Source organism: Scyliorhinus canicula, chromosome 10 (genome assembly GCF_902713615.1).
Source record: "Scyliorhinus canicula chromosome 10, sScyCan1.1, whole genome shotgun sequence".
NCBI lineage: Eukaryota > Metazoa > Chordata > Chondrichthyes > Carcharhiniformes > Scyliorhinidae > Scyliorhinus > Scyliorhinus canicula.
Genome location: NC_052155.1, coordinates 52,115,965 through 52,139,780, shown reverse-complemented (window position 1 = coordinate 52,139,780; position 23,816 = coordinate 52,115,965). Strand labels below are relative to the sequence as shown.

The window sequence follows — 23,816 nt, the reverse complement described above, 5'->3', positions numbered from 1 at the left end:
GTAAAGGGGGGGGGGGGGATGGTTGTGACCAGGGGGCACCTTCTTGGCACTTACCCTGGCAGCCCTGGTGAGGTCGTGTAGCTTTCTCCGGCACTGCTCTGCAGAGCGAGGGTTCTGCCCCACAGCACTGACGGCAGCAGCCACCTCTCGCCAGGCCTGGCGTACCACGCTGGCAGGTTGGCGATGCCCTCTCCGCGGGCGGAGGATGCCCCTCCTCTGCTCGACAGCATCGAGCAGAGTCTTGACATCGGCCTCCACAAAACGAGGTGCAGCTCTCCTGGACTCCGACATCATGGCCGACAGATTCTGTGCTCGCCCGCACCTTTTTACGGCGTCGGGCGGCGTCACGTGGGCGTGATCGTGTCGTCGCCGCGTTCCGTTGTCATCGCGCATGTGATTGACGCGGCCGCGTTACTGGCCCATTTCCCGGAAGTGAATACGTCGGGAAATGGACCCTTCCCGACCGTCGTAAAACGCGCCCGTTTTTTACGACAGTTTCGCGATTTTTCACGGGTGCGGAGAATCGCGCCCATGCTGGTTAGGTGAATTGGCCACGCTAAATTGCCACTTAATTGGAGAAAAAAATAATTGGGTATTCTAATTTTTTTTTTAAAGAACTTGGAATGCACTGCTTGATAGGGCAGTGGCTACAGATTCAACAGTAGCCTTCAAAGGGAAACTATAAACATATAATTTTATTGAATATATTTAATGAATACAAAACAATGAAATAAAACAAACCACACCCTCAAACAAAACAGGAACACCCCCATCCCTAACAGCTGACAGTGACTAGCTCTTTAAAGAACACAATGAAAGGTCGCCATCTCTTACAAAAAACCTCAATTGCGCCCCTTAACGTGTACTTAATTTTCTCAAGATGCAACAAATCCCTTAGCCATACTGAGGCATTGGGTGGAGAACTGTCCAACAGCAAGCGATCAGCGAGGCGAAGGCTAAGATATCTGCCTCTGCACCCGTCTGCAGCTCCGGCAGGTCTGACACCCCGAATATGGTACCAGGGGACTGGGCTCAAATTCCATCTTAAGAATCGGCAACATAGTGTTGGAGAAGGAAACCCCAAATCTCACCAGCTCAGGACATGCCTAAACATAAACACATGATTCGCCGGGCCCCTCCACAATACTCACACTTATCCTCCACCCCCTCAAACAAGCGACTCATCCTCGCCCGAGTTAAGTGAGCCCAGTGTACCACCTTCAACTGTATTAGCCGCAATCTCACACAGCATGAAGAAGTGCTCACCTTACGCAAGGCCTCTCACCACACCCCTCATCTAATTCCACCTCAGCTCCTCTTCCCACTTTGCCTTACTCCCCACCAGGGATGCAGTATCCTCTGCCATTATCTTCCCGTAAAATCCCGAGGTTCTCCCCTAATCCATCCCCGTGACGACAGAATCCTTTCCAACAACGAGGCTGGTGGCGCTACCGGAAACAATGGGAAGACCTTCCTCGCAAAGTCCCTCACCTGAGATATCTGAGGTTCTCCGCCTGTAAAAGCCCAAACTTCTCTGATAACTCCTCCGGGGTCGCAAACTGCCCTTCGAGGAACAAGTCCCCCCCCCCCCCCCCTTGCCTTTCACCTTGTTCCCCCAGCCTCAAAAACTGGCATCCGATCTCGCCAGCTCAAACATGTGCTTATCACAAATCAGCGCCCGCTTCGACCTCCCGCCTAATATAAAATTCTGCCAGAATTGCCGCCATATTTTCAATGTAGTGACCACCACCGAGTTCCCTGAATATTTCCCTGGAAAGAACAGAAGTGGGATCATCGCCAGTGTCCGCAGCCCCAAACCCCGACACAAACCTGATTCAATCCTCACTCAAACTGCCTCCTGGTCCCCACACCAGCCCAACACCTTCTCCGCATTTACCGCCCAATAACAGGAGATCAGGTTCGGCAATGTCTACAGATTGCTGGTCCCTTTGCAGGACTGTTTGCAACCTTACCCGCCCAAATAAAGGACAAAATCAGTGACTCTACCCCTGCAAAATAAACTTTTTGGGCACAGAAACCAGCAAGCATTGGAATAGAAACAGAAACCGTGACAGAATGTTCATCTTCATGGACTGCACTCGGCCTGCCAAGGACAGAGGGAGGCTATCCCATCTCTGTAGGTCAGCCACCAGACTGGTAAAGTTTAATTTCCGAAGCTGAGCCCAATCCCGCGGGACCTGCACCCGATGTACAGATGGGAAGACCTTCCTCGCAAAGTCCCTCACCTGAGATATCTGAGGTTCTCCGCCTGTGAAAGCCCAAACTTCTCTGATAACTCCTCCGGGGTCGCAAACTGCCCTTCGAGGAACAAGTCCCCCGCCCCCCCCCCTTGCCTTTCACCTTGTTCCCCCCAGCCTCAAAAACTGGCATCCGAGTCTCCTGCAAAAGCACCACATCCACCCTCAAGCTCTTCAAATGAGCAATAACTCTCACCCATTTTATCACCCCTCCCCCAAGCCCCCGCACATTCCACATCACCAACTGAATTAGGGATCTCTCACCCCCCTCCCCCCTCCCCTTGGATCAACCATCACCCCCACGGGGGATGTGCCCAGTCCCCCACCATGCACCAACCCACAGCACTCACGCAAGATGGCACCTGGCCCCACCCATCAGATGGGACAAAGAACAAACCTCAGTCACTGTCAGCAAACTACCTCTCTCCCCATCCCATCCCCCAAACCCCCAAACTACTTCCTCTTGAAGCAGTTCCTATCTCCACCATCCCCATCCCCCCCACCATTCACACTTCCTCGGCTCACCGAAATCTGCACAAACAGGATCGCAGGCCGCAGCCCCCTCCCCGTCTACTAGTGAACTTCAGTTTGCCAGCAGGGTAGCACTCTCCACCAGAGACCCCTCATCCAATAATCATCAAAAACCAAACCCAAGGAGCCCTCCTGCTTGAAAGGGGGTGTTTCGTCCCCCTCCCCCAATAGCTTCCTAAACATTGTCGGGAAGTACTCCGTCGGCCTCAGGCCCTCCATCCCTCAGGTAGCCCCACAATCAATAAATTCAGCCGCAAGGCCTGTTTTCGAGGTCCTTGACCTTTGCTCTCAGGCCCTTATTACTGTCCTCCACCTTCAACAGCTTGGCATCCAGAGAATCGAGCAGCTCACTCTGCCTCGACAGTATTGCCTCCAACCCCTTCAATACCTCACCATGCTCCTGCACCGTCTCCGACGGCTTTCCAACCACCTCCTTAATCGGGCCAATGGGTCCTCCACCGACTGCTTAAGACCCTCCAGCATTTCCCTCCCATGCAGCTGTTTGCTGAGCTGCTTCTCAAACTCAGCCGCCATCACCTCTGTCAGCGTGGGCGGAACAGTTGTTAGCACTGCTGCCTCGCGGCACTGAGGACCCGGGTTCGAACCCGGTCCCGGATCACTGTCCGTGTGGAGTTTGCACATTCTCTCCATGTCGGTGTGTGTCTTAGCCCCACAACCCAAAGATGTGCAGGGTAGGTGAATTGGCCACACTAAATTGGGAAATTTAGTGAATTGGGTACTTTAAATTTATATTTTAAAAAACCTCTGCCAGTGCATCCATAGTTACTGAAACAGCCCCACCCGGAGAGCTCGCCTCCGCCATCTTTCCCCCTACAACACTCCTCACTAACTCAAACCTGCCAGTGGACTAGCACTCGCACCTTTCTTCAATGTATTCCTTCTTTGGTTTTCAGACATCCTTTCGTAACCAATTTTCGATTGGGACAGGTTTCCATGTGAATTCACCTCACAAATCGGGTGGAAAAAGCTGAAAAACTGAGGACTCTGGCGGGAGGTACCCAATGTGCAATCTCTTCCTATCTCTCGGCACAAGAAGCCCCCTTCAAAACGGAACTGGATAAATATCTGATGGGGAACCAATTGCAGGAGTGGGGGGAGGGGATGTGTAACTAACTTGATTGATCTTTGAAAACTGATACTGTATAAACCTGATGGGCCAAATGGCCTCCTTTGGTGCTGTACTTTCCAAAGGGGTAAATAAATGATGGCCCCTGTAAATGGACAGGGGTTCACAATGTAGGATTATCCCTCACCTTTCCTTCCAATGAAGGGAGTATGCAAACCTCAAGCTGCCTCTTCATTTAAATAATATTAGCATGCAGCCAGTACTAAATGCCTTAGCCGGCGGTAAACATTTGTCCGAGGCTAGCACCACTTAAAGCGGCCACGTTGGAGCGGCCATGACTGTGGCCATGGCCAGCAATGGGGCTGAAACTATCAAAGATGACAGTATGCTCACACCTAATCCTCCATCTCACATTCCAGTTTCTGCTCATCTCTTTTGATTTGCAGGTTGTAGCTGGTTTAAGAAATCACCTCTTGCTTTGCCCTCACCACAATCCTACCCTTGAGAGGTCTTTCTGACATCTGAAAACTGCAAGCTGGCCAAGCGGTGGTCCGGGTTTTGCTGCATATGGACACGGACTGTATCAATATCTGAGAAGTTGTGAATGGTACTGAACGTTGTACAATCATCAGTGAACATCCCCACTTCTGCCTTTATAGAACATACAGTGCAGAAGGAGGCCATTCGGCCCATCAAGTCTGCACCAACCCACCTAAGCCCTCACTTCCACCCTATCCCCGTAACCCAATAACCCCTCCTAACCTTTTTGGACACTAAGGGCAATTTATCATGGTCAATCTACCTACCTGCACGTCTTTGGACTGTGGGAGAAAACTGGAGCACCCAGAGGAAACCCAAGCAGACACGGGGAGAATGTGCAGACTCCGCACAGAGAGTGCTTTATTCATAGAATTTACAGTGTAGAAGGAGGCCATTCGGCCCATCGAGTCTGCACCGGCTCCTGGAAAGAGCGCCCTACCCAAGGTTAACACCTCCACCCTATCCCCATAACCCAGTAACCTCACCCAACACTAAGGGCAATTTTGGACACTAAGGGCAATTTATCATGTCCAATCCACCTAACTTGCACATCTTTGGACTGTGGGAGGAAACCGGAGCACCCGGAGGAAACCCACGCACACACGGGGAGGATGTGCAGACTCCGCACAGACAGTGACCCAAGCCGGAATCGAACCTGGAACCCTGGAGCTGTGAAGCAATTGTGCTATCCACAATGCTACTGTGCTGCCCCTTTATGGTGGAGGAATGGTCATTAATGAAGTAATCGAAGATGTTTGGGGCTAGGACACTACCCTGAGGACCTCCTGCAGTGATGCTCAGGACTTGGAGTATAGTGTTCAATTCTGGTTGCCACACTATCAGAATGATGTGGAAGCTTTAGAGGGGGTGCAGAAGAGATTTACCAGGATGTTGCCTGGTTTGGAGGGCATTAGCTATGAGGATAGGTTGAATAAACTCGGTTTGTTCTCACTGGAACAACGGAGGTTGAGGGCGACCTGATAGAGGTCAACAAAATTATGAGGGGCATTGACAGAGTGGATAGTCAGAGGCTTTTCCCCATGGTAGAGTGTAGCCACCTAAGATGGACACTGGGCTACAAAATGGAGAACTGCTAAGGCTGCAGGGAGAAAACAGTCTTAGCAAGTACAAGCAGTTTGCAGAAGGCTAATTAGCATTCTGCACGTACAGAAACCAGTTTATGGCCAGGTGCAGAATCTCAGCCAAAGGTGTAAATGGCAACAACGATTTGCATAGTAATGAGGTGATCCAGATCTAGGCCCACACAATAGAAACATTTAGGTTTGAATGGATACTTTGAGTAGACGCCCAGACGAAACGGCACCATAAGTATCCATCACAAAGCATGATAGAGACCGCCCCACCCATCGAGAAGCGACCCTCAGATTGGGGGGGTTGGAAAATATCGATTGGGAGAAGACCCAATCGATATACAGCAGGTAGAGACCGCCCCGAAGAGGCACGGACTTTGGGGGGGACCTATAAAAGTAAACCCCGCACATGGTCCGTTCTGTTGGCTCCGGCTCTGCTGTCGTTGCTCCGGCTTGCTGTTGTTTTGGCTCCGGCTCTCTGCTGTCTTCATCGCTTTGCTGATACATCGCATCCTGACTCCAGTTCCATCACCAGCCGTTGAGCCACCAGCCATCGAACTGTAAGTTTCACCAGGACGCTCGCTACGTGAACCAGACTTGCTAGACCCTGACGACCTTAACACTTTGAGAGTTGCAGACCAAGAACGGGACGAAGGCCTCGCTCCCTGACCTTGCCTGTTCCTGTTTAGATAAGTATTTTAGTCGTTTAGTTTAGAAGTAACTTAGTCTTTAGCGTATGCATGTGTATTTATTATATTTGTTATAATAAATATCAATCGTTTGAACTTACTAATCGGTGTACAGATTTATTACTTTGAACCTGACCTTGATATACTTGTGAGGTGCCTAAATACGGCACCTGGCGACTCCGAGCAGAATTACATACACAGAGCTGTAGTAGTGTTAAGCACACGGCCTTTAAACGGAGGCATGTTAATACACTCCAATAAAACGCGTAATACACTCAAGTTAAACGTGCAACAAGAGGGGTCAATTACTAGGGGGCAAAGGTTTAAGGTGTGAGGGGCAAGGTTTAGAGGAGAAGTACAAGGCAAGTGTTTTTACACAGAGAGTAGTGGGTGCCTGGAACTCGCTGCCGGAGGAGGTGGTGGAAGCAGGGACGATAGTGATATTTAAGGGGCATCTTGACAAATACATGAATAAGATGGGAATAGAGGGATACGGACAGGAAGTGTAGAAGATTTTAGTTTAGACTGACAGCATGGTCGGTGCAGGCTTGGAGGGTCGAAGGGCCTGTTCCTGTGCTGTACCTTTCATCGAAGATCATAGATCATAGAATTTACAGTGCAGAAGGAGGCCATTTGGCCCATCAAGTCTGCACCGGCTCCTAGAAAGAGCACCCCATCCAAGGTCAACACCTCCCCTTAACCCAGTAACCCCACCCAACACTTAAGGGCAATTTTGGACACTAAGGGCAATTTATCATGACCAATCCACCTAATCTGCACATCTTTGGACTGTGGGAGGAAACCGGAGCACCCGGAGGAAACCCACGCACACACGGGGAGGATGTGCAGACTGCGCACAGACAGTGACCCAAGCCGGAATCGAACCTGGGACCCTGGAGCTGTGAAGCAATTATTCTATCAACAATGCTACCGTGCTGCTTTTCTTTGTTGTTTGTTCTTTGACTGAGATGATTAACCTCCAACAACCACAACCATCTGCCTTTGTGCTGGGTGTGACTTTATCCAGTGGAGAGTCTTCCTCTCATTCCCATTGACTCCAGTTTTGCTAATGCTTCCTGATGCCATACTTGGTCAAATGCTGTCATCAGGGCAGTCAGTCTCACCTCACATTTGGAATTCAGCTCTTTTGTCCATATTTGGAACAATGCCATGTGATAGCACTGTCAATGACCCTTACCATTACTTTTCTGATGATCAAGAATAGATGGATTGGATGGTAATTTGCTGGGTTGGATTTGTTTAGCGTTTAAAATTTTTTTTAGAATACACAATTCATTTTGTTTGCCCAATTAAGGGGTAATTTAGCATGGCCAATCCACCTACCCTGCACATCTTCGGGTTTGATGAGACCATCAATTCACGCGACACGTGGTTAGAAGTGAATAGTGGTTTTAATCGTCTTACAACAGAGCCTGCCTGTGACGAGATGAACTCTAGATGAACTGGCAGGCAGGCTCCAACTGCCAAGCTTTATACCAGCAGTGGGGGGGAGGTGTCATGGGCGGAGCCAAGGGTGGAACCAGTACAAACTTCCGTACATTCCCAGTACACCTCCCCCTAGGGGCAGAGCCGCGCAACTGCTCGTGTGCCGAGCTTACAGAGGCATGTGATAACAGTGTGAATTATGCTATTATGATTCACCACATTCACCCCCTGTAAAAAAAATCAAGTCCGGCGGGGGTGATGGCTTACAGATTGAGCCTGACCGGTGGTCCAGTTGTCATTGTGATCGGCGGAGCACCGGGGTTGCAGTCTCTTCTGGTGGCTGGATGATCACGGTCAGTTGGGGTACGATGGCGGACTCCGGGGGTGATTCTGTCCGAGCTTTGTACCCGTCTGGTACGACTGGGGAGTGGGGGCGCTGGGAGCTTGCGGGTGCGGGCGCGCGGAACATGTGTAGCGAACTGGTAGGCGTGGGGGCGTGGGGCGCTGCGAGTTGGGTGGGATGTAGTGTGAGGGGTACCTCAGCGGTGTTAGTGGTGGGGTTTGATCCTGCAGGCGCTAGGTCCCGGAGGGATACGGTGTCCTGACGGCTGTCAGGGAACCCTATGAAGGTGTATTGGGGGTTCGAGTGTAGTAGGAGCACTTTTTCCACAAGTGGGTCAGGTTTGTGTGCCCTGACGTGCTTCCTGAGGAGCACTGGGCCTGGTGTCTTCAACCATGCCGGGAGCGAAACCCCTGTGATAGTACCCCTGGGAAAAACAAAGAGCCGCTCGTGAGGGGTCTGATTGGTGGCGGTACACAAGAGGGACCTAATAGCGTGGAGCGCGTCTGGGAGGACTTCTTGCCAATGGGAGATCGGTAGATTCCTGGACCGGAGGGTCAGTAGGACGGTCTTCCAGACCGTCGCATTCTCCCTCTCCACCTACCCATTCCCCCTGGGGTTATAGCTGGTAGTCCTGCTCGAGGCAATGTCCTTGTCGAGCAGGTACTGATGCAGCTCGTCGCTCATGAAGGACGAACCCCGGTCGCTGTGTACATAGCTGGGGAAACCAAACAGGGTGAAGATACTATGCAGGACCCTGATGACTGTGTGGGAGGTCATGTCGGGACACGGGATAGCAAAAGGGATTCGGGAGAACTCGTCGATGACATTTAGGAAGTACACATTCCGGTTAGCTGAGGGGAGTGGCCCTTTGAAATCGATAGCGAGGCGTTCAAAGGGCCTTGAAGCCTTGATAAGGTGGGCCCTGTCTGGTCTGTAGAAGTGCGGTTTGCACTCCGCGCAGATCGGGCAATCCCTGGTGATGGCTTTTACCTCCTCGGTGGAGAAAGGCAGATTTCGGGCTTTAATGTAGTGGGCGAGACGGGTGGCAGAGGCCATTGTGGATGGCTTTTAAGCGGTTGATCTGCGCGCTGGCGCACGTGCCGTGGGACAGGGCATCTGGGGGCTCGTTGAGCTTCCCCGGTCGATACATAATATCGTATTTGTAGGTGGAGTGCTTGATCCTCCACCTCAGACTATTATCATTTTTAATTTTGTCCCTTTGCGAGTTGTCAAACATGAAGGCAACCGATCTTTGGTCGGTGATGAGGGTGAACCTCCTACCTGCGAGGTAGTGCCTCCAGTGACGAATAGCCTCCACAATGGCTTGTTCTTCCTTTTCGACCGAGGAGTGTCGAAGTTCCGAAGCGGAGAGAGTTCGGGAGAAAAATGCGACTGGTCTCCCTGCCTGATTTAATGTGGCTGCAAGAGCGACCTCTGAGGCATCGCTCTCAACCTGGAAAGGGACGGATTCATCCACCGCCCGCATGGCAGCCTTGGCGATGTCCTCCTTGATGCAGTTGAAGGCCTGACGAGCCTCAGCTGACAGGGGAAAAAGTGTGGCCTTACAGAGTGGGCGGGCTTTGTCCGCATATTGAGGGACCCACTGGGCATAGTATGAAAAGAACCGCAGGCACCGTTTGAGGGCCCTGGGACAATGAGAGAGAGGGCGTTCTAAGATCTAAGAGGGCGTACATACGGTCCGGGTCGGGGCCCAGGACTCCGTTTTCCACGACGTAGCCGAGGATGGCTAGTCTGGTTGTGTGGAAAACGCATTTCTCCTTGTTGTACGTGAGATTAAGCTTCTGGGCCGTCTGGAGAAATCGATTGAGGTTGGCGTCGTGGTCCTGCTGGTCATAGCCGCAGATGGTGACGTTATCCAAGTACGGAAATGTGGCCCGCAGCCCGTACAGGTCCACCATTCGGTCCATTGATCGTTGGAACACCTAGACCCCAAAGGTGACACCAAAGGGAACCCGGAGGAAATGGAAGAGGCGGCAACCGGCCTCGAATGCCGTGTAGTGCCGGTCCTCCGGGCGGATTGGGAGCTGGTGGTATGCAGACGTCAGATCCACCGTGGAGAAAATCCAATACTGTGTGATCTGATTCACCATGTCTGCAATCCTGGGGAGAGGGTACGCGTCGAGGAGCGTAAACCGATTAATAGTCTGACTATAGTCTACGACCATGTGGAATTTTCCCCCGGTCTTGATGACCACCACCTGAGCTCTCCAAGGACTGTTACTGGCCTCTATGGTCCCCTCACGTAGGAGCCTCCGGATCTCGGTTCGAATGAACACCGTGTCCTGTAGGCTGTACCGCCTGCTGCGAGTGGCTACGGGTTTACAGTCCGGAGTGAGATTGGCAAAGAGAGGAGGTGGGGGGGGGGGGGGGGGGGGGGGGGGGATTCGCAGAGTGGCTAGGCTGCAGATAGTGAGTGGGGGTAGAGGTCCGCCGAAGCTGAGGGTGAGACTCTTGAGATTGCACTGAAAATCGAGTCCCAGTAAGAGTTCGGGCAGGACGTATAGTTAAAAATTAGAGTAACTAGCGCTTTGGATCGTTAGAGTCGCGACGGTGCGTCCTTGGATGTGAACAGAGTGGGAACCCGAAGCGAGGGAGATAGTTTGCCATGCACGAAAAACAGGGAGCGAACAGCGTCTTACCAGATCTGGGTGTACGAAGCTCTCAGTGCTCCCGGAGTCGAAAAGGCACGGTGTACTGTACCCGTTGATTTTGACCGTTGTCATAGAGTTGTGGAGATGTTTTGGGCGTGAGTGGTCCAGTGTGACTGCGTTGAGTTGCGGGTAGTCGGCGGCTCGGTCGGCTGCGCTGGGGTGGCCCCGCGATGAGTGCCCGCTGAGGTCGCCGTCTTCAATCAAATTTTCTGAGTTTGGAGAGGATGGAGCCCAAGATGGCCGCCCCCTTGGATCGCACGTGGCGGGCGGGGGCGGAGTCGGGGTATAGGCCGCAGCGTTCCGGGGCCTGCGGGCTTGCGAGTGCGGAGAGCGGTTGCTTAGTGCCGCGGGAGCGTTAGGGGCTGGGGCCTTCCTTGCCAGACACACTCTGGCGTACTGACCTTTTCGCCCGCAGCTGCTGCAGGTCGCATTGCGGGCCGGGCAGTGCTGCCGCGGGTGCTGGGACTGGCCACAAAAGTGGCAGGCTGGGGCAGCATGGTGGCTGGGTGGCCGCACGGCGCAGGCCTGGGGGAGTCGCTGGTCGGGGGCCCATGACAGGGCCGCGGAGTCCGCAGGAAACGAGGTGAGGCTACGAAAGGAGACCTCCATAGTTTTAGCGAGCTCAACAGTATCTTCTAAATTTTGAGCCCCTTTCTCCAGCAGTCGCTGGCGCACGTAATTCGATCTAAAGCCTGCAACAAAGAAATCGCGGACAGCAAGTTCTCTATAGTTCTCTGTCAGCAGCATTTACTGCCTGGTAATTACAGTCCCGGAATAAGGCTTTCAAGTCTCTTAGAAATTCTTCTAGCGATTCTATGGGGCGCTGGCAGCGAGTAGTAAAAACGTGGTGCGCATAGACCTCATTGACGGGCCTCACGTACATTTTGTCGAGTACGGCCAGGGCTTCTGTATATGAGCCGGTACAATTTAACTGAGTAGATATACGATGGCTCACCCTTGCATGCAGTAGGCTGAGTTTCTGCTCCTCCATCGTTTCTGGGGTGCTTGCTTCAGCCAGGTAGGCCTTAAAACATCGGAGCCAATGTGAAAAGATTTCTTTCGCATCTGCATCCTGTGGGTCGAGTTCCAGTCGATCAGGTTTGAGGGCTGATTCCATAGTCGTTCCTTACTGTTTCTTAAGACGATTAAATTGATGAGACCATCAATTCACGCGACACGTGGTTAGAAGTGAACAGTGGTTTTAATCGTCTTACAACAGAGCCTGCCTGTGACGAGATGAACTCCACCTAACCTGCACATCTTTGGACTATGGGAGAAAAACGGAGCACCCGGAGGAAACCCAGGGGCAGACAGGGGGGAGAACGGAGCAGCATGGTGGCGTAGTGGGTTAGACCTGTTGCCCATGGCGCCGAGGTCCCAGGTTCGATCCCGGCTCTAGGTCACTGTCTGTGTGGAGTTTGCACATTCTCCCCGTGTTTGCGTGGGTCTCGCCCCCACAACCCAAAGATGTGCAGGTTAGGTGGATTGGCCACGCTAAATTGCCCCTTAATTGGAAAAAATGAATTGGGTACTCAAAATGTATTTACAAAAAAAGACATGGGGAGGACGTGCAGACTCTGCACAGACAGTGACCCAAGCCTGGAATCGAACCTGGGACCCTGGAGCTGTGAAGCAACTGTGCTAACCACTGTGCTACCATGCTGTCCCTTGCTAGATCTTTCAAAATCATAGAATTTACAGTGCAGAAGGAGGCCACTCGGCCCATCGAGTCTGCACCGGCTCTTGGAAAGAGCGCCCTACCCGAGGTCAACACCTCCACCCTATCCCCATAACTCAGTAACCCCACCCAATATTAAGTGCAATTTTGGACACTAAGGGCAATTTATCATGGCCAATCCACCTAACCTGCACATCTTTGGACTGTGGGAAGAAACCGGAGCACCCGGAGGAAACCCACGCACACACGGGGAGGATGTGCAGACTCCGCACAGACAGTGACCGAAGTCGGAATCGAACCTGGGACCCTGGAGCTGTGAAGCAATTGTGCTATCCACAATGCTACCATGCTGCCCAAAATCTATCCCATTTGGCATGATGGTCATGCCATCATGATATCCTCAATGTGAAGATGCAATTTCGTGTCCGCAAGAACTGTGCGGTGGTCACCCCTTCAACATTATCTTGTATAGATGCATCTGTGACCAGCAAATTGGTGGAGACAAGGCCAGATAGGTTTCTCCCTCTCCACCTGCCGCAGACTCAGTCTAACAGCTGAGTCATTGAAGTCCCCAACCCATTGAAGTCCCCAACCCATTGAAGTCCCCAAACCCAGAGTACATTCTGTGCCCTTTCCGCCCTCAGCGTTTCCTCCAAGTGTTATTCAATATTAGCTGAGGGGTTGCAGTGGATGGTAATCAGCAGGAGGTTTCCTTGCCTAAATTTCACATTACTGAGAGTAGCTTTTAATTCCAGATTTTATCAATTGAATTTAAATTCCACCGCCTGCTATAGTGAGGTTTGAACCCAAGTCCCCAGAGCATTAGTCTGGGCCTTTGGATTACTAGGCCAGTGACATTACCACTATACCATCACCTTCCATGCCCTGGTACACCCAGGCCAAATGTGAGTATGAGCAGGATAAGCATTGTAAGGGTGGGGGGGGTCGAGGGAGTGGGGGGGGGGGGGGGGGAGGGGGGTTGAGGGAGGGGGGAGTTCAGGTGTTTTAGGAGCCATGGACAAGTTAGTGGGTTCAAACAATCTCTCCCTCCATTCCTGATGCTCGGTCATTCGCTCAGGCACAGAGTGCCTTTTTAAAAATGTGTTCATGGTACATGGACGCCACAGGCTGGGACAGAATGTATTGCCTAATTTATCCCTAATTGCCTTTGAGGGGCAGTTAAGAGTCAAACACGTTGCTGTGGATCTGAAGTCACATGGAGGCCAGACCAGGTAAGGACGGCAGATTTCCTTCCCTGAAGGGCATTAGTGAACCAGATGGGTTTTCGGCGATGGTTTTATGGTCATCATTAGACTTTCAATTCCAGATTTTTATTGAATTCAAATTTCACCATCTTCAGTAGTGGGATTTGAACCTGGTACCCCAGAGCATTACCCTGGGTCTCTGGTTTACTAATCCAGTGACAATGCCACTACGCCACTGCCTGATAACGAGGGGTACCCTGGTCAGTCGCTGGCAATCTGGGTGACTTTTCAAAGGCATGGGAATGTCTCACAGCTCCCATTAATCCCTGAGCCACCGCTAAATTACACAGGGATAATAGGTGTCAAGTGGCTCATTAATGAGCCGAATTGACATCCCACTGGTGGCAGCCGGAATCCTGTGTCTGCCCCTCAGCCCTCTGACTTAATTGGGAGACATTTTGCCACCACTCCCACGACTCAGTGGGCCTGGTCATTATGGTTCCCCCTGCAATGCCTGCATTGAATCCAGCCCATTGTAACTGCAACCTGGTGCTGGAATCTTTCTGTGCTTTTACATCAGTGCTTCCCGTGTGAGTCAACAATTTCAGGTCAGGACTTGGAAACTGGATGGGAAAGAGAAATAGCAATTGTCAGGACCTGGCAGAAGAACGGATTGCGCTGTCCTCATTCTGAAAGTTTCTATCTAAATCAATAAAAAGTGAAAACCATCTTGAGTGTACAGGCAGCCAGATTTACAATCTGCCTGTACTGTGCTTTGGATAGAGAAAACTGGGTGAGTGTAAATGGTTGCCGAGTCACCGTCATGTCTTTTGCGTTACAGCATGTCCAAGATGACTTTCAAGTCCAATCTGAGTGCAGCTCTGGTCCCTGGGGGCTGGGAGTGAGAGAATGCAGAACAGTGGGGAGGGGAGTAAATCCTTTAATCATCCATTAACTGATCAATGGTATCCCGTGGCAATGTGCTGACTGTATCGCAATCCTGTGTGAGAAAGCACCAATAAATTTAAACTCAAGAACCTTCGTTCCACCATGGTGTCATTAGCGCTGTCCACTGCAAGTGTGGCTGTAAATGCTCCCAATCATGCCTTGGGTTTCACTGATACATCCTTCACGAGATTCAGTTCTGGTATTCTTTTTTTCCCAAGACTTGTATGCATTGCATGGTTCCATTTTATTAGTTTGGCAGCTCAGAAAGTGTTTTGTTTTGTAATTTATTCTGAGTTAGCAGTGAGAGGGGTCTGAGAAGTTGTCTAAATGGTCTGTTTTGTGCAGTGGGGGAGGATTCAGAGCATTGGAGCATCAGCACTATTGTGATTTTCCTTCCTCTCCTCCTTTCCTGAGGTCACGAGCAGTGTTGCACATTGCTCTGCGTCGCACCCTGTTGGTGGGAAATCACAACCGAGTCCGATCTTATGTATCCCTCTGCTTCCCTGCTGCACTCACACACATTCACTTACACAATCAGAGACACGTGATCATCTATACATCACACGCATGCATTTTCAACATACTCACGCATGCACACATTCACCTACACACTCACATACACACAACACACTCACACACATTGACTCACACACACCGAATACTTATTCACCTACACACACTTCCACACATTCACTCTAACGTGAGTGAAGTAGTTTCTCCTCATCTCAGTCCTAAATGATTCACCCCCTTATTCTGAGACTGTCTCCCGTGTTTTAGATTCCACAACCAGTGGAAACAATCTCTCAGCATCCACCCTAGAGTATTTATTTCACAACTTGGTCACCATGTAACCATAATAATAATAAGAAGAAGAATAATCGCTTATTGCCACAATAAGCCCCTAGTCGCCACATCCCAGCGTCTGTTCGGGGAGGCCAGTACGAAGGCCGGATCTGAAACATTCATCTCTCTTTGTGCCATTAGTTCTTCTACCTTATTATGGGTGCTTCATGCATTCAAATAAAGAGCTTTTAATTTAATTTTCTTTACAGATATTCCCTGCATGGGCCTTCCTTGCTGATACACAATTACTGTTAAGTTTCCTGTCCCTTTCTGCCCCACTCTACAGGTCTTCAACTGCATCGCTGCATTATTTTGTTACCTCAACTTTTCTGTTTAGATTTCTAAATCTCCTTTCACACATGGACACAGACATACACACACATGTGCATAAATAGACACACACGCACATATAAACACTCACACAAACACACATGCACACAAACACACAGATGCACACAAACACATGCACAGACACACACATGCACACATACACTCTCAAGACATGCACATATAAACTCACACACACAAACACAGATACACAATACATACACGCAAACACAGGCACACTAACACACACACCATACACACATGCCAACAAACACACACATGCACACACCTACACACAGAGACACATGTACACACACATGCACAGAAAACACACAGGCAAACACACATTTAATTTTTTTCCAATTAAGGGGCAATTTAGCGTGGCCAATCCACCTACCCTGCACATCTTTGGGTTGTGGGGGTGAGACCCATGCAGACACGGGCAGAATGGGCAAACTCCACTTTGACAGTGGCTTGGGGCCGGGATTGAGCCTGGGCCCTTGGCGCTGTAGGCAGCAATGCTAACCATTGCGCCACCATGCCGCCCCGCACACAAACACACATGTACACAAACACACATACACACACACAGATTTTTGCACAAAATGTAATTGGTATGATTAGTAAGTTTGCAGACGACACAAAGGTTGGTGGAATTGCGGGTAGCGATGAGGACTGTCAGAGGATACAGCAGGATTTAGATTGTTTGGAGATTTCTAGGGCCACAGGTTTAAGGTGCGAGGGGCAAGGTTTAAAGTAGATGTACGAGGCAAGTTTTTTACACAGAGGGTAGTGGGTGCCGGAGGAGGTGGTGGAAGCAGGGACGATAGTGACATTTAAGGGGCATCTTGACAAATACATGAATAGGATGGGAATAGAGGGATACGGACAGGAAGTGTAGAAGATTTTAGTTTCGATGGGCAGCATGGTCAGCACAGGCTTGGAGGGCCGAAGGGCCTGTTCCTGTGCTGTAGTTTTTTTTCTTTGTACAAGCATACATGCACACAAATACATGGTGATTCCTCACCAGCCGCTTCACGGGTTCCCAACACCTTTCATCCCACTCTTCCCTTCCCCCCGCTCACTCACCATGGTGCCCCAGTTGATAATCTGTTCCTCACATCACTGCTCCCACTCCTGTTCCACACATGCCAGACTTCATCGCCACCTGAACTGGCAGGACCCCCACCTACACTCTACCCATCACACAGCCACGAGTGGGCCCAGGCAGCCGGAGTCATACTTGAGCTAAAATGCTTCATGCCCTTTGAGGGAAGAGCCTTTGAGTTGGCTGGTGAGGAGCAGGACCGCATATGTGCAGAGGACAAAGTGGGGGCAGCAGATAAAAGTGAGAACCCTCATGAAATCGTAGTGCAAGCCTCACGTGAGTCACCTTTCTCCCATCATTTATCCCCCGTTATGCATTTAATGCCATCTCTTTTCCCTTGCAGGGCAATCAGTAGACCAGTCCAGGCCCTCTGGACACCATAGGCCCAAAAGCTCCAAGGGAGACATATTGAAGACAAGCATAGAAGATGCATCACATCTGTCACCTGCAGCCTCCATCAGCACAGATACACCTCAGTGGGATTAAGTAGTCGGCAGACTTCTGGGTCACTCATTGGTAAGCACCTCACACCTGCATTTATCCACAGCAGGTAGAGGCTGGGACATCCCAGGAATTCGGCACTCGGAGGGATGCCAGAGCCCGGGATACTGCTGATCCTCTGGTCGATGACACCTCCCGGGGTCCGCTCATCCTAGAGCTGCTGGAACTGCAACGGCAGAGAGGTGAACATCAGGAAGGGATGTCAGCATCCCTCCTTGGACTGCAAGGCCGACTGGAAGAGTCCCATTGTCTTTTGACTGTCACTCCAATGAAACAAGACAAACACTGTGAGGGTGGCAGCCGTAATGGAGACCATAGTGAAGGAGGTGCACTCCATGGCAGGAGATGTCCACCCCAAGGGTCAGCTCATGACACTCCATAGCTGAGCGTGTGAGCTCCATGGTGCAGGGCTACAACAGCATGGTGCAGGCACTGGTGGGTAACCACGAGTGCCTGTGCCAGGGGATGGCAGGCCTTCTGGATCTCACTCCAGCTGCCCCCCTATCACGGGGCTGCCGGGCACCTGAAGGGAAGAGGATCGGTAGGAGCGCATCACAGGGCTTTCCAACCAGGACACCCTGGAGATGTCCACCCATCTGAAACCCCCCCTTCCTGTGAGCGGCACAGCTCCAGCCCCTCACTTACTGAGTCAGCAGTGTAGGAGTACATCAGACCACAATGATGCGGGACACTCTCTGGGGGCTGAATTGGAGGACTCCCCCGAACAGGTCCAAGCCCTGGAACCACATCCTGGGCAACCCAATCGGCTGCTTGGCCACCACGCGCGCTGCCGCATTAAACTCTCCCAAAAATGACTAAGAACCCGATTCAATTCATTGCTTTTAGCTGCATGTTTCCGGGTGCATAGAGGGCCGAGAAACACACGGCTATAGAATGCGACTCACGTTGTATAGGGGCCTCAGCGGGGACCGTACACCCGAGGACTCATTTTGTGCACTGGGGACTCCACTCGCCAGAACTTCTCAGTGTAGCAAGAGTTCAGGATACCAATTTTAAATGCCCCCCACACCCCCCTCACCACACCCAACCCACCCTGATCAAGAGCACACAAACAATGCCAGCTTCACACCTTGGCAGTACAAAGCAGGCATCCTGGCAGTTCCCATGGCTGGCACTGCCAGGGTGCCCAGGTGGCACCAACAGTGCAAGGGTACCACCCCACCAAAAGGGTATGCAGCTAGAAGCCTCATTTGTGGGGACCAATTTTTTTTTTTCAAAAAATATACTTTATTCATAAAATTTAGAATAAACATTACAGAACATTTCAAATTGTCTTGACTGTACATTCCCATCAAAGTTACATTAACTTGTCTTTCTCCAATTCAATTGGGATAACGTTACACACGTATCTACTTTAAGTTACAGTTCTTTCTTAAATATTTACATTGCCTTGTTTCTTTTATACATTGTGGTATTGAAGACCCAGACCGAGGGGCTTTACACTGTTACCAACCCCTCGGTGTACATTTGCTGGTAAGACCTTACACAATGGTCTTTCCCCCATTGCGCCTTGGCGGCAGCTGCCCCAAGCTTGAGTGCGTCCCTCAGCACGTAGTCCTGGACCTTGGAATGTGCCAGTCTGCAACACTCGGTCGAGGACAATTCTTTGCACTGGAAGATCAGCAAGTTTCGGGCAGACCAAAGAGCGTCTTTCACCGAGTTGATGACCTTCCAGCAGCAGTTGATGTTTGTCTCGGTGTGGGTCCCTGGAAACAGTCCGTAGAGCACAGAGTCCTGTGTTACTGAGCTGCTCGGGATGAACCTTGACAAATACCACTGCATCTCACTCCAGACCTGCTTTGCAAAGGCACATTCCACAAGGAGGTGTGTGACTGTCTCATATCCCCCACAGCCACTCCGAGGGCAGTGTGCAACGGTGCTGAGCCTTCGGGTGTACATGAAGGATCTGACAGGGAGGGCCCTTCTCACCACCAGCCAAGCTAGGTCTTGGTGCTTGTTTGAAAGTTCTGGTGATGAGGCATTCTGCCAGATGACTCTGACAGTCTGCTCAGGGAACCATCCAACGTCCTCCACAGTCTCCTTTTCCCTGAGGGCCTCGAGGACATTACGTGCTGACCACTGCTTCATTGCCTTGTGGTCAAGGGTGTTTTCCTTCAAACATTTTTCTATGAGGGACAGGTGGTACGGCACGGTCCAACTGCTTGGAGCGTTCCGCGGCAATGAGGCCAGGCCTATCCTTCGTAACACCGGGGACAGGTAGAACCTCAGTATGTAGTGACACTTGGTGTTTGCATACCCGGGGTCTACACACAGCTTGATGCAGCTGCACACAAAGGTGGCCATCAGGATGAGGGCAGCGTTGGGTACGTTCCCCCCTCCTTTATCCAGAGGTTTGTACATGGTGTCCCTTCGGACCCGGTCCATCTTGGATCTCCAGATGAATTTGAAGATGGCCCGGGTGACTGCTGCGGCGTAGGTCCGAGTGATGGGCCAGACCTGCGCCACGTACAGTAATACCGAGAGTACCTCACACCTGATGACCAGGGTTTTGCCCGCAATGGAGAGAGAGCGTTGCTCCCACCAGCCCAGTTTCAGTTTTACTTTGGCAATGCGCTCCTCCCAGTTTTTGGTACACACCCCAGCCGCTCCGAACCATATCCCCAGCACCTTCAGGTAATCTGACCTGACTGTGAAGGGGACAAAGGACCGGTCGGCCCAGTTCCCAAAGAACATGGCCTCGCTCTTGCCACGGTTTACCTTGGCTCCTAAGGCCAGTTCAAACTGGTCACAGGTGTCCAAGAGCCTGTGTACAGACGCGGGATCCGAGCAGAAGACGGCAACGTCGTCCATGCACAGGGAGGACTTTACATGCGCGCCTCCGCTGCCTGGGATTGTCACTCCTCTCATACCCGGATCCTTCCTGATGGACTCGGCAAAAGGTCCTATGCAGCACACAAACAGGGCCGAGGAGAGAGGGCAGCCCTGCCTGACTCCAGATTTGATCTGGAACTTTTCTGATTCCCACCCATTGATTGAGACTGCGCTATAGATGTTTGTGTAGAGCAGTTTGATCCAATTGCGAATTCCCTCCCCAAACCCCATTTTGGAGAGCACATCCATCATGTAGGTGTGCGATATTCTGTCAAAAGCCTTCTCCTGGTCAAGGATGATGAGGCAGGTGTCCACCCTCCTGTCCTGCACGTACGCGATCGTATCCCTGAGTAGCGCGAGGCTATCAGAGATCTTCCTGCCGGGTACAGCACAGGTCTGGTCAGGGTGGATCACCGACTCCAGAGCAGACTTGACCCGATTGGCGATGACCTTGGCTAGAATTTTGTAATCCACATTCAACAGTAAAATGGGTCGCCAATTTCGAATTTCTTCCCTTTCCCCCTTCTGCTTGTAGATGAGGGTGATGATGCCTTTCCTCATGGATTCTGACATGCTGCCTTCCAAAAGCATACTCTCGTACACTTCCAGCAGGTCTGGGCCCATCCAGTCCCACAGAGCCAAGCCCAACTCAGCCGGTAAGCCGTCGCTTCCGGGAGTTTTACTCGTCTCAAAGGACTTGACGGCCTTTGTCAGCTCGTCCAGAGTTAATGGTTTGTCCAGGTTTTCCCCCTCGCTGTCGTCCAAGACCTCCGTGATAGACGACAGGAAGGTCTGGGTAACAGTACTGTCGATTGGCTTCAGATCATACAGTCTGGCATAAAAGGATTGACTGATCCTCAGGATGTCAGACTGCGATGACTTTACAGAGCCATCTTCTTCCTTCAGGCTGCTGATCACAGAGGTCTCTCTGTGTACCTTTTGGAAGAAGAAGCGTGAGCACTTTTCATCCTGCTCCACGGAGCGGACTCTGGACCGGAAGATGACCTTGGAGGCCTCCGAGGTGTAGAGAGAGGCCTGCTGGCCCTTCACCTCTTGGAGATCCTCCTTGACATCAACCCCCATCGACTGCAGCTGAAGCAAATTCTGCATACTTTTCTGGAGCCTGGACATGACCCCTCGTCTCTCTCTCACCTTCTGTACGCCTTTGAGGATGAAGAACCTTTTGATGTTCCCCTTGATTGCTTCCCACCAGAGATGTGGAGACTCAAAGAGGGGTTTCACGGTTCTCCAACCTTTGTAATCCCTTTTGAGTTCCTGGAGGTTCTCTGGAGTTAACAGTTTTACATTTAGCTTCCATGTCCCCCTGCCCACCCCCTGGTTTTCCTGCAGGTGGCAGTCAGCCAGTAGGAGGCAGTGGTCAGAGAAGAACACCGGCTTGACGTCGGTGGGCCTGACCATGAAAGCACGGGACACAAAGAAGAAGTCTATCCTGGAGCGGACGGACCCATCTGGCCGTGACCATGTGTATCTACGCTGCGCTCCGTCTGCAGGGTTGCTGAAGACGTCGAGCAGCTTGGCGTCTTTTACCGTTTTCATCAGGAGTCTGGACGTAGCGTCTAGTTTGCTGTCAGCTCTGCCGGATCGTCCAGCCGCATCGATGATGCAGTTGAAGTCACCGCCCAGAATGACCGGCTTGGAGGTGGCCAACAGCAGTGGTAGTTGCTGAAGGACTGCCAGCCGCTCAGTTTTTACGGCCGGGGCGTACACATTAATTACTCTGAGAGGGGCGCTTTTGTATTTGACGTCAGCTACGAGGAGGCGTCCACCCACCACCTCCTTAACGTCGGAGATGGTGAAATTGCCTCCCCGTAGCAGAATACCCAGGCCGGAGGAACGACAGTCGTTTCCTCCTGACCAGATGGATGGCCCGTGGGACCACCAGCTCGACCAGCGCCTGTAGTTGCTGAGGTGCGGAATCCCACACTCCTGCAGAAACAGTAGGTCGGCTCTCACATTTGCTAAGTAGCCGAGTGTGGCTACACACCTCGAAGTATCTTTAATGCTTCGCACATTAACAGATGCAATTTTAAATCCCATTTTAAAAGGTAGATTTACCAGTCTCAGAGTCCACAGTCTATAAAGTTGGGTGTTCCAGCCGTTTGGTGGGTGTCGGTCACATTGCTGTTCCCATCGGCCAGAGGTTGGTGATCTCGGAGTGTTTTATTTTCTTTCCTGTCTGTGGTCTGGGGGGGGGGGGGGGGGGTCTGTGCATCCCGTTCCACATTGGTGCTTTGCCTCTTTAATTGAGGCCAATCTTAGTTGGTTTTTCCTCATCGGAGGAGGTGTCAGCGCTAAGGCCGCTAGCTGGAAGTTGCTGCTTTTTCCCATTTACCATCAGGGGTTTCTTTGGTTTATTTTTCTGTTTCCTCTTTCGTTTGTCCCAGCGCCTTTCATTCTTTGTTCTATCTTCTTCCATCGAGTCTTCCTCGTCAGATTAGGTTGAGGTTGAGTTGTCAGGCTGTGCTGGGGCCTCCACTTTCTGTTGAGGGCCCTTCTGTTGATTTTCAGCATTCTGTGGTGTGGTGTCTTTGTCAATGGAGGGTGCCTGAACCTCCTCTGTGGTTGCCTTTTGGACTCTGTCGCTGATGATTTGTGAGTACGTTGTCCCATGTTTTGGGCAGGCCCTGTAAAGATGGCCTGCCTCCCCACACAGGTTGCAGTACTTGTCTTCCTTGCAGTCCTTTGTCATGTGTCCCTCAGTTGCTTGCAGTTTTTGCAGAAGGTGACGTTGCAGTTGGCGGCCATGTGTCCCGTTTTGCCACAGGTGCGACATACTCGTGGCTGCCCCCCGTACCCCGTAGTAGAGGTAGCCTCAATTTCCTCCAATGGCGAAACTGGAGGGGGGGATGCAGGATGTTTCCGTTGCCGTCCATTCTCAGGGTCACCTTGACCTGGCGCTCACTTGTCCAGATACCAAAGGTGTCCTTCAGTTGCACGCTGTCACTTTTCAGCTCGACGTACCTGGCGAGGAACGTAAGCACATCAGACACGGGGACGTGGGGACCAATTTTTTTTTTTTTCAAAAAATATACTTTATTCATAAAATTTATAATAAACTTTACAGAACATTTCAAATTGTCTTGACTGTACATTTCCATCTGAGTTACATTCATTTGTCTTTCTTCAATTCAATTGGGGTAACGTTACACACGTATCTACTTTAAGTTACAGTTCTTTCTTAAATATTTACATTGCTTTGTTTCTTTCATACATTGTGGTATTGAAGACTCGGTGTACATTTGCTGAACCATGCTCGCCTGAGGTCTCCAAAGCAAAGGAGATAAATCTCAAAGCGTCGGGTACCTCAGAAATCTGCACATTAGAGTGAGGCTAGCTGCCTTTCTCTAATATGCAGAATTGCCAGAAAGTGATCCTGCCCATAATAAGTGGGATTTACTTTGCAATGTCTCGCCAGATCACGTTGGATCTCGCATGGTGTTGCGAGCCGGGTAGATCACGAGAGCGAAGTCTCCCAGCTTTTATCAGCCATGCTGTGCCACGGCGAGCTGATTTTCAGATGCAGCATAGCCATCCAATCACGCCCCAAGTGTCAATTTGGGGGGGTTTGCCGGGGTGGTTGCTGCCGGATTTTTGGGTGAGATCCAGATCTGGATTCACCCACATTTAGTTACATTTCTGGGGCTTGGGGTGTTTCTCATCAGTCAAGCCCACAAT

The 23,816-nt window shown here is 51.2% G+C and overlaps 1 protein-coding gene across 2 annotated transcripts in view; it reads left to right on the top strand.

Annotated features, from left to right (window-relative positions):
• The window catches only part of zgc:162816 (uncharacterized protein LOC571260 homolog), a 140,581-nt gene that overhangs the window by 84,007 nt on the left and 32,758 nt on the right, over positions 1–23,816 (top strand). The window lies entirely within an intron of this gene.